The sequence below is a fragment of the Schistocerca gregaria genome, chromosome 4 (assembly GCF_023897955.1).
Source record: "Schistocerca gregaria isolate iqSchGreg1 chromosome 4, iqSchGreg1.2, whole genome shotgun sequence".
Classification (NCBI taxonomy): domain Eukaryota; kingdom Metazoa; phylum Arthropoda; class Insecta; order Orthoptera; family Acrididae; genus Schistocerca; species Schistocerca gregaria.
The window spans coordinates 311311664-311323719 of NC_064923.1; the positions used below are offsets into that span (position 1 = coordinate 311311664).

General features: G+C 42.7%; 1 protein-coding gene across 1 annotated transcript in view; it reads right to left on the reverse strand.

Annotated features, from left to right (window-relative positions):
• The window catches only part of LOC126267513 (anionic trypsin-2-like), a 123517-nt gene that overhangs the window by 5714 nt on the left and 105747 nt on the right, over nucleotides 1-12056 (reverse strand). The gene's annotated exons all lie outside the window — the stretch shown is intronic.

Consider the following 12056-nt stretch of genomic DNA (forward strand, 5'->3'; position numbering starts at 1 on the left):
GGCACACATACAGCACAAGAAAGTTACATCACATCAAAACACACACAGCCCACAAAAAACAAAACAAAAAATTCTATCACACCAAAACACACTCACACACACACAGACACACAAATTGTCCAGGCAACCTGTAAGTACAGTTCAAAACTTTACTACTTAATAGGAAATACCAACCACCAGAACTTTTTATAGCCTATAGGTACCATTTGGCAGCTATGGATGGCACAGGTAAATTCGTCATGGTCAGACAACGCAGACTTCAGGAGCCTGCACCCTACTGATAATACCGCGGGAGATACGGACAATATCCAGTTGACTGGAAGACTGACAAGTGAAATAGGTAAACCCTACAAGATCACCATGAAAATACTCCCAGGAACTCCAAAGGCTGAGGTGCTGTAGAACTGTCGCTGGTGACACGTGTGCAGAATGACGTGGTAGTTGGTTTTTGGGTGAAATAGCCTCCCTTGGTAAATGTATCCGGCTGACCCAGGGAAAGAGGCGCGATTATCTCGGAGAAGAACGTGGAACTTTCAGGGCGGCGACCCGAATCAGATGGCGCATAGACACTGACGATCTCGACGCAAGTAGAGAGCCATACGTCTGACATTAGGGAGATAGGCAAGTGTATCAGCGAGGATATCGGCACGTAGGAGGATCAGCACCCTTCTGTCAGTAGGGGAAATATGAGAGATGTGTGCTGAAGAAATGTGGGGAGTATAGAAAGTAGCAATGTGCACCTCCTGAAGTAGGGCAACGTCAACGTCCGCGGCCTATAGTATTTCATGGAGTAAGACCAGATTGTGGCTTACGGGAATGGTATTAACTTTGACTGTGGCCGGAAAGCTGCCAACGCCGGGAGGATGGGTGGTTCAAACACGCGGGAAGCACAGGCCCCCACATCATTGTGACTGCGTGGGAGCACTGTACACCTCCAGAACGTCCATCCGCAAAATCGATGCCGTCTCACCGAGACAGTTCAGTGGAATACTACAATAGGTGCACCCACATGTAGCCTCAGACACAGAATCGGAGACAACCGCATCAGATGTTTCGGAGAACTTCGTGTCTGGTTGTAGACACTGGTTCGAGATGGAGGTGGGAAGACGTTGCGTCGACATGTGCAACAGAGGACTTAGCACAATCCGTAGCAAAGACGTCATCCTGTGCACACATCCGATGAAGGCAGTCAACAGAGTGGATATAGCGCTGTCCCTTCCGTTTCCTTGGTGACCGTTGGTTCCTAATATGTTGTTTCATGGCGGATGGTGGGAGGCTGTCGTCCGACTTGTGGTCAGACGGCAGGAAAGCAAAGGTCGGCACATCTCCTTGAACTACAATCATGGTATCGGGACAGACAGCATGCGCCTGCAGACGGTCATCGCCCTTTTGTACTAAAGATAGACAAAACTTCCATTGCGTCGGCGTGAGGAGTCGACCCCGTTACCGACTAATGCAGAGTGCCCGCAGCAGGTAGACTCGTCGCGGAAACGTAAGATAGAGATAACACATTGGACGCCGCAAGAAGAGCGACGTCTTCGACCGGCGTCTGAATCTTTCTACGGCGGAGACATTCACAATGGACGTGGCCTTTCTGCCCACAACCTGACCAAGTCATCAATCGAGAATCGTACAGCCCTGCAGCCGGCAATAACCAAGCAGGAAGACAAGTGTTCCCGTACTTCAAATTTTATGTGAGAACACGGTATATTTCGAACGTCTTCCACGTTTCAGCAGTGTGACTGACAACGCCTCCGAAAATTTAAAGATGGCCACTACAACGTCCGACGGTACCCTAAACGGGAGTTCGAAAATCCTTAACGTTGGGAGGCCAAAACCAGCGTGATCAACCACGGCAGTCCCTACACGTCCGCCAGATTATCGGCAGTTTGGATCTTTAGTATGGTGCCGCACAACGTCGCTGCACAGCTCGTCATTCGCCAGCTTTATGTACACAGCGGTACTGAGAATCGAAGAATGAATTCTGAAACCATCGTGGGGTGAGAGTTGCAGTTCGCCGCATAAACCGCTCGACTTCATACGCCTTCAGTCATTCATGATGCAACGGACAAGTTAATTTAATTGTTCCTTTGCGGTAAGAAACGCCGTTATGGTCAATGAAGTCGGTCTCTATGGCAAGCCACTACACGAAAGTAAGCAAACACGCGCTTGCCCGCAAGCAGCTCAATAGACCACGGCCGTTGTGGCAGAGCGGTTCTACGCGCTTCTGTCTGGAACAGAGCGACCACTATGGTCGTAGGTTCGAATCCTGCCTCGGGTATGGATGTATGTGATGTCCTTAGGTTAGTTAGGTTTACGTAGTTCTAAGTTCTAGGGGACTGATGTCTCCATATGTTAAGTCCCATAGTGCTCAGAGACCTTTGAACCATTTTTTTTGAACTCCTGTATATCAATCGGCTGAACCATTTTGTTTTGTCTTCCCTAGCGACGTCCTGCAGCACTGTGATGTTGTAGTCCCAATAGTGTACCGGGAATGCCCACACGTAAATCCTAACAGACAAAGACTTAATAATGTAACTTTATTTACTTATTTATTTATTTTGGACGTGAACCATTTTGATCTCAATAGACGAGACACAAATAAGGCACGCTCGCCTCGTTATTACTGAAGGCAGACTGAGCTTTATTTGAACACAGATGTTCACCTTGAACGTGCTACACCGTTGCCAGACAACCACAACTCCTTGGATGTCTAAATTCACTCGATGTTGCACATGTTTGGGCGTGCAGCCAACCTGTCTGTGGGCTAGACACATTGGACCCACACCCCTTGGAGTTACGGTCTGGGATGTGATTTGCTACAACAGCAGCAGCACTCTCATGCTTATCCCAAGCAGCTGTACTGCAAATTTGTACGTCAATCTGGCGACTGGACATGTCGAGCTGCTATCCATCGAGCATATATGGGACATAATCTGGCGACAAATTGAGCGGCAGCCGCAAACAGCATTAACCGTTCAAAAAATGGTTCAAATGGCTCTGAGCACTATGGGACTTAACATCTATGGTCATCAGTCCCCTAGAACTTAGAACTACTTAAACCTAGCTAACCTAAGGACATCATACAACACCCAGTCATCACGAGGCAGAGAAAATCCCTGACCCCGCTGGGAATCGAACCCGGGAACCCGGGCGCAGGGAACCTGCATTAATCAACCAAGTGCAACAAGGATGGAACCTCACCCCACAAACTGACATCAGACACGTCTACAACACATTGCTTGCACTTTTTCACGCTTGCGTTCAACATTCTGGTGGTTATACTGATTGTTAACTCTGGTACCAGAGTTCCTCATCTGCAGTGGCTTATGTCGTGCTTACATCTAATTGTGACCTTGTAATGTTAATCACATAAATACTTTATCTAGACAAATGTATTCAAAAAACGCATTGCACTACATTATTTATTTTTGGTGTTGCAATTTTTTTCCGCCAGGGAGTAAACAAGTGGATTTTAGTCTGCTGGTCATCCCGGCATGATAGGTAGTAAAGAAGCGTTCCAGTTGATTTTCGGTTACTGTTCAGCAACGAGATTTTTGTGAAGATAGTGAAGGATAATTTGTTCGAGATGCTCTCAAATGTATCTTAGTTGCTGAGTACTAGGAGATCCAGAAATAGCACTCACAGCAACGTATGTTAATTTGGAAGTGACACAGAACCCAGCGCTGCGCTGCTACATTTTGTGTAAAGAGATTTCAGCGTAACCTGACTGACGGTACATCAGTGGTAGAGGTAGAGTGAGTGCGACGGTGAGACATGCGTCCCCCCTCAGCGCATGGAGGACGCCGTACCTAAATCTAGCCCGGAAGGCGCTCTGGTGTGAGCATGCCACATCAGCTGTGAGTCATGGTTTAGCCTCAGGAATAGTTCTGCTGGTATAAGCAATGCTACATGCTTTTCCAACACAATCTACACTGATAACTAACGACCTGGCGTGGAGCTGTGATATTTTTCAGCCAACCGTTCGTTATAATGGCATCAAGATTTATTATACAGAAGTTTTCCTAGACAAAAGTGGCTGTCGATTTGAGACATAGATCTCCTACGTATGCGGTACTGTTACAACAGATGATTGCGAAGTTTCACTATTACCAGGTGCCCTGCGGACTATTTTCTTCAGGCGGGCCTGTGATGATTTTCGTCGACACACCACCATGCTACTCAGTCAAATGTATGAACGTCGACTGTGAATGAGATGACATGATGATGTAACGGTGTGACTATGGGATCTTGAGTTATAAGAGGGCGACATTTACGAACTAGGATAGGAATTTGTGCATTATCAGAAGCAGCTGCGACTTCGAAGAACAATAGAGGGTAAAAACTTGGATAGAAGAGCACGTTCTTTTATTTATGAAACAGTTTCTGGTGCCAGACAATAAGTAACGGTTTTCTAGCCACCACTTCCTTCGCGTCTTAAGTTATTCCAGAGCTACGCTCATGTAGATGATTCGATAAATTATTCACAAGAGGCGGAGTGACTGTGCTCTTATTCCTCTTTAAATGTTGTGAGACATAACTGTCGTTAAGAATTCGAATGTTGAAGTGCCCGTTAACCAATAGGGCATGTTTCCACTTCTGTATTACTTCGACTTCTCAGTGTTGGTGTCCTCGGGTGGCATGGAATACAAATGATGTGGAACAAGAAAGTCTGGTTAAGACTAGTAGGGTACTCTTCATTTTTAAAGAACAATGTGTCGGAAACCGTGTCTTAGGCTGTAACCAAGAAATAATCACATCAATCTTTGGAGTGAGCGTTCGATGACAACAAGAACTGAATATCTCAATATCACAAGGTTATACCTAATTTTTCCCCTCTTGCGTTCGGTTTTTGAGTTGTTACGTGTTAAATTTTACGTGTCTAATGACGGAACGGGTGCTTATCTTTTCTTTTGATGTAATATGACGATTCCGAAATACTGGTAAGATGCTCCGCGACGTGCAGACTTTAATCTTGCACATTGAAATTTCTGAGTATTTATCTTGAAACGATGTACAGATGTTATCTTCTATTTTGAAGAGGATTTCTGCAACACGTGCAAATACTGTGCGCTGTATCAGCTGCAAGGTAATAATGATCTCTTATTTACGTGTGTCGAGCCTTTCTTGACTCTGATTCGTAGTTATACGATTACATGAGATAACAGACCCACAACTTTTCCTTGTGCGTTATCGCGTATTTTTTCCCATTTGTTTTACAGCACCGAGTGCTATCATACAACGTTAGCATTGACTGCACCACATCCTCCCATTATGGTAACTACTTTGTGAAAATATAGCTTATTCAATAACTTTCTTATCAGTAGTCGCACTGTTCTAATGACCTCAGTGCTGTATCTAGAAAAAGTTAATTATTTTATTATTATTACTATAGTACTATTTCCATGGCCGTCGTTAAGTTTCACTTTCACCAGTCTTGACATTGTTAGCCTGTGTATGTTGTCACGCTACCTTGGCCTCCCCTTCAGTGGTTTTAGTGTCCATCCGTCGCACGCTTTTATCACCGATTCCAGTACGACATCTCACGTAATTTGACAATGATTCCAAGCTCACACAATTTGACAATGATTCCAAGATTATTTCAAACAATTCTCTTTCACCGGTGCTTTTACTTGTTAAACTTACACATATACTTGGGGCTGACTTCAAGGTGGATTTAACTACCCAATTCCCTGCGCAATGTTATTATTAATTTTTCGGTGAATAAAAATAAGAAGTTATATCGAGGGTTCTGAAGAACTGTTCATCTTACGACACTCAATTAAATAAACAATTAAGGCAGCCTCTAGTTTCTCAGTACACATGAACTCAGTCTGAAAATTCCCACCAGGGCACTTCATTACTCCAATCAGGTCTGAAGGTGATATCAAGCAGTGTTAGGACTTTCCAATAAACGACTTCAGTTTATGTCAGAATTTAAAGGATGAAAAGTGTACTTTAATAGCGTGTTGAGTAGTGGGTCTCACGGAAAGTCGACAAAACAATGTGAAAGGCCATTTACTGATAATGACGTAATACTTGTAAAAACACTTGACTCTTGAAGGGAGCGGCTGCACTGTGAGAGACGACTGATAACTAATATTAAAGTAGATCCGGAAAAGAACATCGAATGGCTGCGATAGAATTATTGGATCTATAAGAGACTGATTTAATAAAACTATATGAATTGCGACAAGTCAGTGAGCATTTTGTCTGATGATTTCGAAATGATACGGACTAGTATTCGAATGTTCAGTACTTCTGGTCGTTTTATACCATTACGTAGTCTCACTGTGTCTAAGCAGATATAGATGGAAAAAAGCTTATAGTACCCTGCCTTTAATGTAATACTTCGATCTCCCGTTTTTCACATTAAATTGTTATTATTGGCCTATAAAAAATGGAAACTGAAGTCAGGAATGTGTGATGCATGATGAATGTGTTAATGACTACTTAATTTCAGCTCACTGTGTTGTTGCCAAATCCTGAAAGTAACACGTGCATGTCCCTGACATATCAAGGTTCAATATGGTTCAAATGGCTCTGAGCACTATGGGGCTTAATTTCTGAGGTCATCAGTCTCCTAGAATTTAGAACTACTTAAGCCTAACTAACCTACAGACATCACACATATCCATGCCCGAGGCAGGAACCGAACCTGCGACCGTAGTGGTCACGCGGTTCCAGACTGTAGCGCCTAGAACCGCTCGGCCACCCCGGCCTGCATCAAGGTTCAAAATAACCAGAAACTTAAAATGAAAGATCAGTGTTTTGTCTAACTTCCGTTACGAAAATCGAAACAAATTTCTCGTATTTTACCCCAAAGAAATTTTGGATGGTAACATTGTAAATGTTGTATGAAAATTATGATATATCTTAGTTCATTAGTGATGACTGTGGGTGTACAGTCAGCTAACTAATGGCTCCAGTATATGAGGATATGTTTTTATAAAACAGATCTCAAGATGGTCATTATAGAGCGAAACCAGAAGTCTGATGAGAAAACGTATGTGACCATAGACGTGAAACAAGGAAAATTTATAATACTCAATAGGCTTAATTTTTACGTAGAGGCCTCTGTATATATTTACGGTTCATTTGAGCGAGTACAACAGCTACAGCTAAATTAATACTCGACAATTCACAGTAAAGTGTCTGGCAGAGGGTTCATGGAACGACCGCCAAGCTGGTTCTCTAACGTTCCACTCTCGAACAGCGAGCTGGAGAAACGAAAACTTATATCTTCCTCTGCGAGATCTCACCTTTGTTATTTTATTACAATGATCATGGCGCCAACGAAATATTTTCACACTCTCAGGACAAAGTTGGTCATGTAAACTTCAAGAGAAGATCTTGCCGCAACGTTAATCGGTTTCATTTGATGTTTACCAACCCAGTTTGCGTATCATATCCGCAGCACCCTCCTCCCTGTTTCGCAATAATACAAACAGAGCTGGCCTTCGTTGAGGTTTTTCCATATCCTTCGTCAGTCCTGTCTGATGCGGTTCGCACTCCGTACTGGAATACTCCAGAACGGTGAGAATGCCCAGGCACGTAAAATGGTCACTCCGTTTTATTCTGTTAGAGACCGCTAAAGCCTTGTGGCGAACGCTTGAAACTGTTCAAAGAGAGTCCTTTGGTTTTATTAGCGAGTTTCGTGGGTATTGCTGCGCGCGCTCATTTTCATTTTTCTAATGCGTGACTTAAGGCAAGTGGAAAATTTACATGTATAATTGTTTTCCAGTTGTCTGGAACCTAACAGCACAGCTGCACACTTGGTAGGATTTAAATGGCTCTGAGCACTATGGGACTTAACATCTATGGTCAGCAGTTCCCTAGGACTTAGAACTACTTAAACCTAACTAACCGAAGGACAGCACACAACACCCAGTCATCACGAGGCAAATAAAATCGCTGACCCCGCCGGGAAACGAACCCGGGAACCCCGGCGCGGGAAGCGAGAACGCTACCGCACGACCACAAGTCGCGGACTAGAACTTAAATGTCTCACCATATCATTTACGATGGTTTGCAATAAAGGTTGTGGAGCATTTGACGTTCAGAAACGAACTCGACCGATACAAGTGATGACGATGAATAACTGTTCCAGCTGCATCTGAAATAAGGTCGCTATTCTCTTGTGTGACTTACGAATACGAATATCTGGGCCAGGGGCTATGTACCATTGGTTGCACAGCATATGCCAACTTTGGGTATACATTCCTATTTTGTGCTTTCATTAAAACGGTTCACATTGTATGTACAAAAGTAATTGTTCTCGACACATGATTGTATTGCAAAACTAAGTAACTGTTTCTCCTCTTTTGTCTAGTTTCGTAACTCTTTAACAAAACAAGGCATACAGTAGGAGGAGCCCAAATCCTCGGTTGACCTCGTAATCTGATTCCGAAGTAAGTCTCGTAAACTATTGTTGCAAATGAAGTTTGGTTTTTTTCTCTCCTGCTTCACAGTAAAATTACTACAGGGAGGAGGTGGAGTAGGAGGAGTTTAATGTTTAATGTCCTGTAGACAACGAGGTCTTTAGCAACGGAGCACAAGCTCGGATTCGGGAAGAAGCTCCACCGACTCCTATCCAAAGGAACCATCTCCGCATTTGCCTGAACCGAAATCCTTGTAAACCTAAATCATGATGCCCAAGACGCAGGTTTGAACAGTCATTCTCCTCAATGCGACTCCAGTGTGATAACTACTGCTCCACATCGCTCGGTAAAATTACTATAAATACAGGGAAAATTAATTTGGATTTTTTTACCCTATAACTTTTTTCCATTATTATGTACTTAATTACTGTGAGAGACGACTGATAACTAATATTAAAGTAGATCCGGAAAAGAACATCGAATGGCTGCGATAGAATAATTGGATCTATATCTATATCTATATAGCAGTATTTATGTGTTAATTTCTTGATTTACAGAACACTTATTAAGGCGTTGGTAGATGAATTCTGCTTTCAGATTTCCCAATGCCCGACACTCTCCACTTCCTTACCGCTCGTGACTCTGTATAAAGCAGACCTCAGCGACCTTGGCACACTGGACTCGCTTTCGGGAGGACGACGGTTCAATCCCGCGTCCGGCAATCCTGGTTTAGGTTTTCCATGATTTCCCTAAGTCACTCCAGGCAAATGCTGGGATAGTTCCTTTGAAAGGGCACGGTCGACGTCCTTCCCCATATTTTCCTAATCCGATGAGACCGATGACCTCGCTGTTTGGTCTCTTCCCCCAAACAACCCAACCTCCTCAGCGCCCGTGACTCACTCATCGATTCAGCTTGCATTTCAAGTTGATTCTTTCTTCATTGCATTTCAAGTTGATTCTTTCTTCACTTAGTGCTCTCCATGAGAGATCGTCTCACAATGGATATTTTTCATTACAGTAAAAGTGGTCGGCATAATATATTATTAGACTTTATGTAAGCCCAGGGTGACTCAAAAGAAGAGGAAATTTTGTAATCGAAATTAATAGGTGATCACTGTTACGTCACACATGTTTATTGGTATCAAAGCATAGTACAGAGTATGCCACTACTGAACGTCACAGGCATTTTTATTTCATGAATATCATATCTTATAGAAGTTCCCTTTCAGAACACACATTATTGCATCCTGTTAGGAACTGAGCTTAGTCTGACCTCCACTGGTTGTTAATGAAATTGTTGTAATCGTGCACTTTTGCTGACATGTGTTCATTTAAATGTCCACACGTTAATACATTGTTAGGCTGAAGTTCCTGAACGATTTGCAGCTTGTTAAAAAAAATTTAAATCCATTTTCGGTGTTATTTGAACTCTAGAACTATGCAACTGTAAGGTCTCTGCCTGACTTCGAAAAGCGAGCTGTGGGCTTCTTATGGAACCAGTTCACACAGCCTCGATATTGTCTCCTGTCTGAGCAGTGCTCACTCTTCCACAGATTTCTTCTTCGGTGCAGAACGCATTGCTTCAAAACTGCCCACCCAAATGTTGATTTCATGCCGCACGAGGTTGAAATTAGACCGAAATTCTCGAAGCAGGGGCTCCACACTCCAGTGGAGTAACATCTTTTACCGCAAAGACACGCTGTACACCGTTGCTTAATAAATGACAAGACGGTGTGAGCAATATTTTATCTCATTCAACGCCACCTGTCTTGAAGGATTTCTACAAGATGCTCCAAAATTTTTCATTTTTTGAATCACTCCGTAGTAGTATATGAATAAATTATAAAACAATAGTGTGTTCATTTCTTCTCAATTGATGTTTTTGATATTTACAAAATAAATAGTAATAGTAAGTATTAATGTTTCCATAGAACATAATTTCATTGTTACAGGACGTAAGACAACCACGTCACTTTCGCTTAGAGTAGCTTCATGAAATATATGAATAATTTTACCAAAGTGGAAGAAAAATGGGAACTTTCTTCATTGTCAGCAGATAACTTACTATTTTTCCGACTCCTCCTAAAAACTGAGGAGATAACTGAATTTCAGTCAGTCAGAACCTCTGGAACGGTATAGGTCAGAAGGACGATTTGAATTACAACCAACCCATGACACTTGTGCAGAAAATTTAGTAATTGCCTCTCACGAATGGTCTTCAAAGATGGCAATTTCCACTCAAGATGAAATTTTATAACAGGAAATAAAAGTGAGTATCAATCAGTATGAAGCTAACCACTACTTCTCTATCAAACCCTGGTTATCTTGTTTTGGACGCCCTGGCCCCCAACGGATTTAGTAAACCCATTTAATAAAATTATGATATTAAATACACAATACTTTTAAAAATTGAAAAATATGCTCCACACAAATCATAAATTACAAATTCGAAATTGTAATCGATCTTTATAATCTCCTTTATTTGATGAAACTGAGAATGACTTGACCACTGCAAAGGCAACGACCGGTGAACATCTACGAACAATGTTACGTTCTACGCATTCACTCTATATTTTATACACGAAAGGACTCAAAATCGTACTTTCTAGAGTAGTTACTACACTTCTAATTTAATAAAGCCAGCCGCTGTGGCCTAGCTGTGCTAGGCGCTTCAGTCCGGAACCCTGCAACAGCTACGGTCACTGGTTCGAGTCCTGCCTCGGGCATGGATGTGTGTCATGTCCTTAGGCTAGTGAGGTTTAAGTAGTTCTAAGTTCTAGGGGACTGATGGCCTCAGATGTTCAGTCCCATAGTGCTCGGAGAAATTTGAACAATTTTTAATTGAATAAAGACTGTCGCTATGCTTCAAATGTCATACCATCAGCCATGCCTTTGAAGCTTTTTTAAATCTCATTGCACAACACGGAATACTTAAGTCAATACCTGAAGCTATTGATAAGGTCAAATGAGCAGTTATGCCTTAAAAAAAGAGTCTTTTTACATCAAGCAACTTGCTGACACACAGGTAGATTAGAGGTAAGTCCAATCACTAACCAATCGCAGCCATAATTGGAGCATGTCTTCAACCTGGAGTGGTGATGCCATCATTCAGCTCCAAGGATGCCACGACCCAGAACTTGCAGTGATTGTCGAACTAGACACATTCTGTAACTACTGTAATTTCCCCAGCGCAGTGACTATTCCATAAAGTTTCGGAACTGCAACAGGTTCACATCGAAAACTTGCCACCGTATTTCGGCTGGCAACCATTCAGCCATTTTCAGGTGAGTGTTCGACACAGGAGACTGCTAGTGCACATCGATAGGTTTATACCAAAAACTGGCTAGGAGAAGAATGCGAGCAACATTGGTCCATCTTTAGCGTGTAGGCTTCTGCGGAATGGTGAAACTAGAATCACGCCTTCTTTCGCAGTGCTGTGCCACGGGATCGCCGGTCGGATGTCAAATTACTTGTCGCTAGGCGTGTCATTAGGCGTTAAATGTTTTCCTTCTGAAGACCTTAAGGAAATCAACGAGTCGGACGCCTTATCCAAATCAAAACCTTTCTCATGATATTCTTATCCTCTCGCAAATGTATTTCCACATATTTCTTAATCTCTGAATCCCAGAAGTATCTCGTCGCGGACAATATTTCTGTGACAGAATAATCCACTGG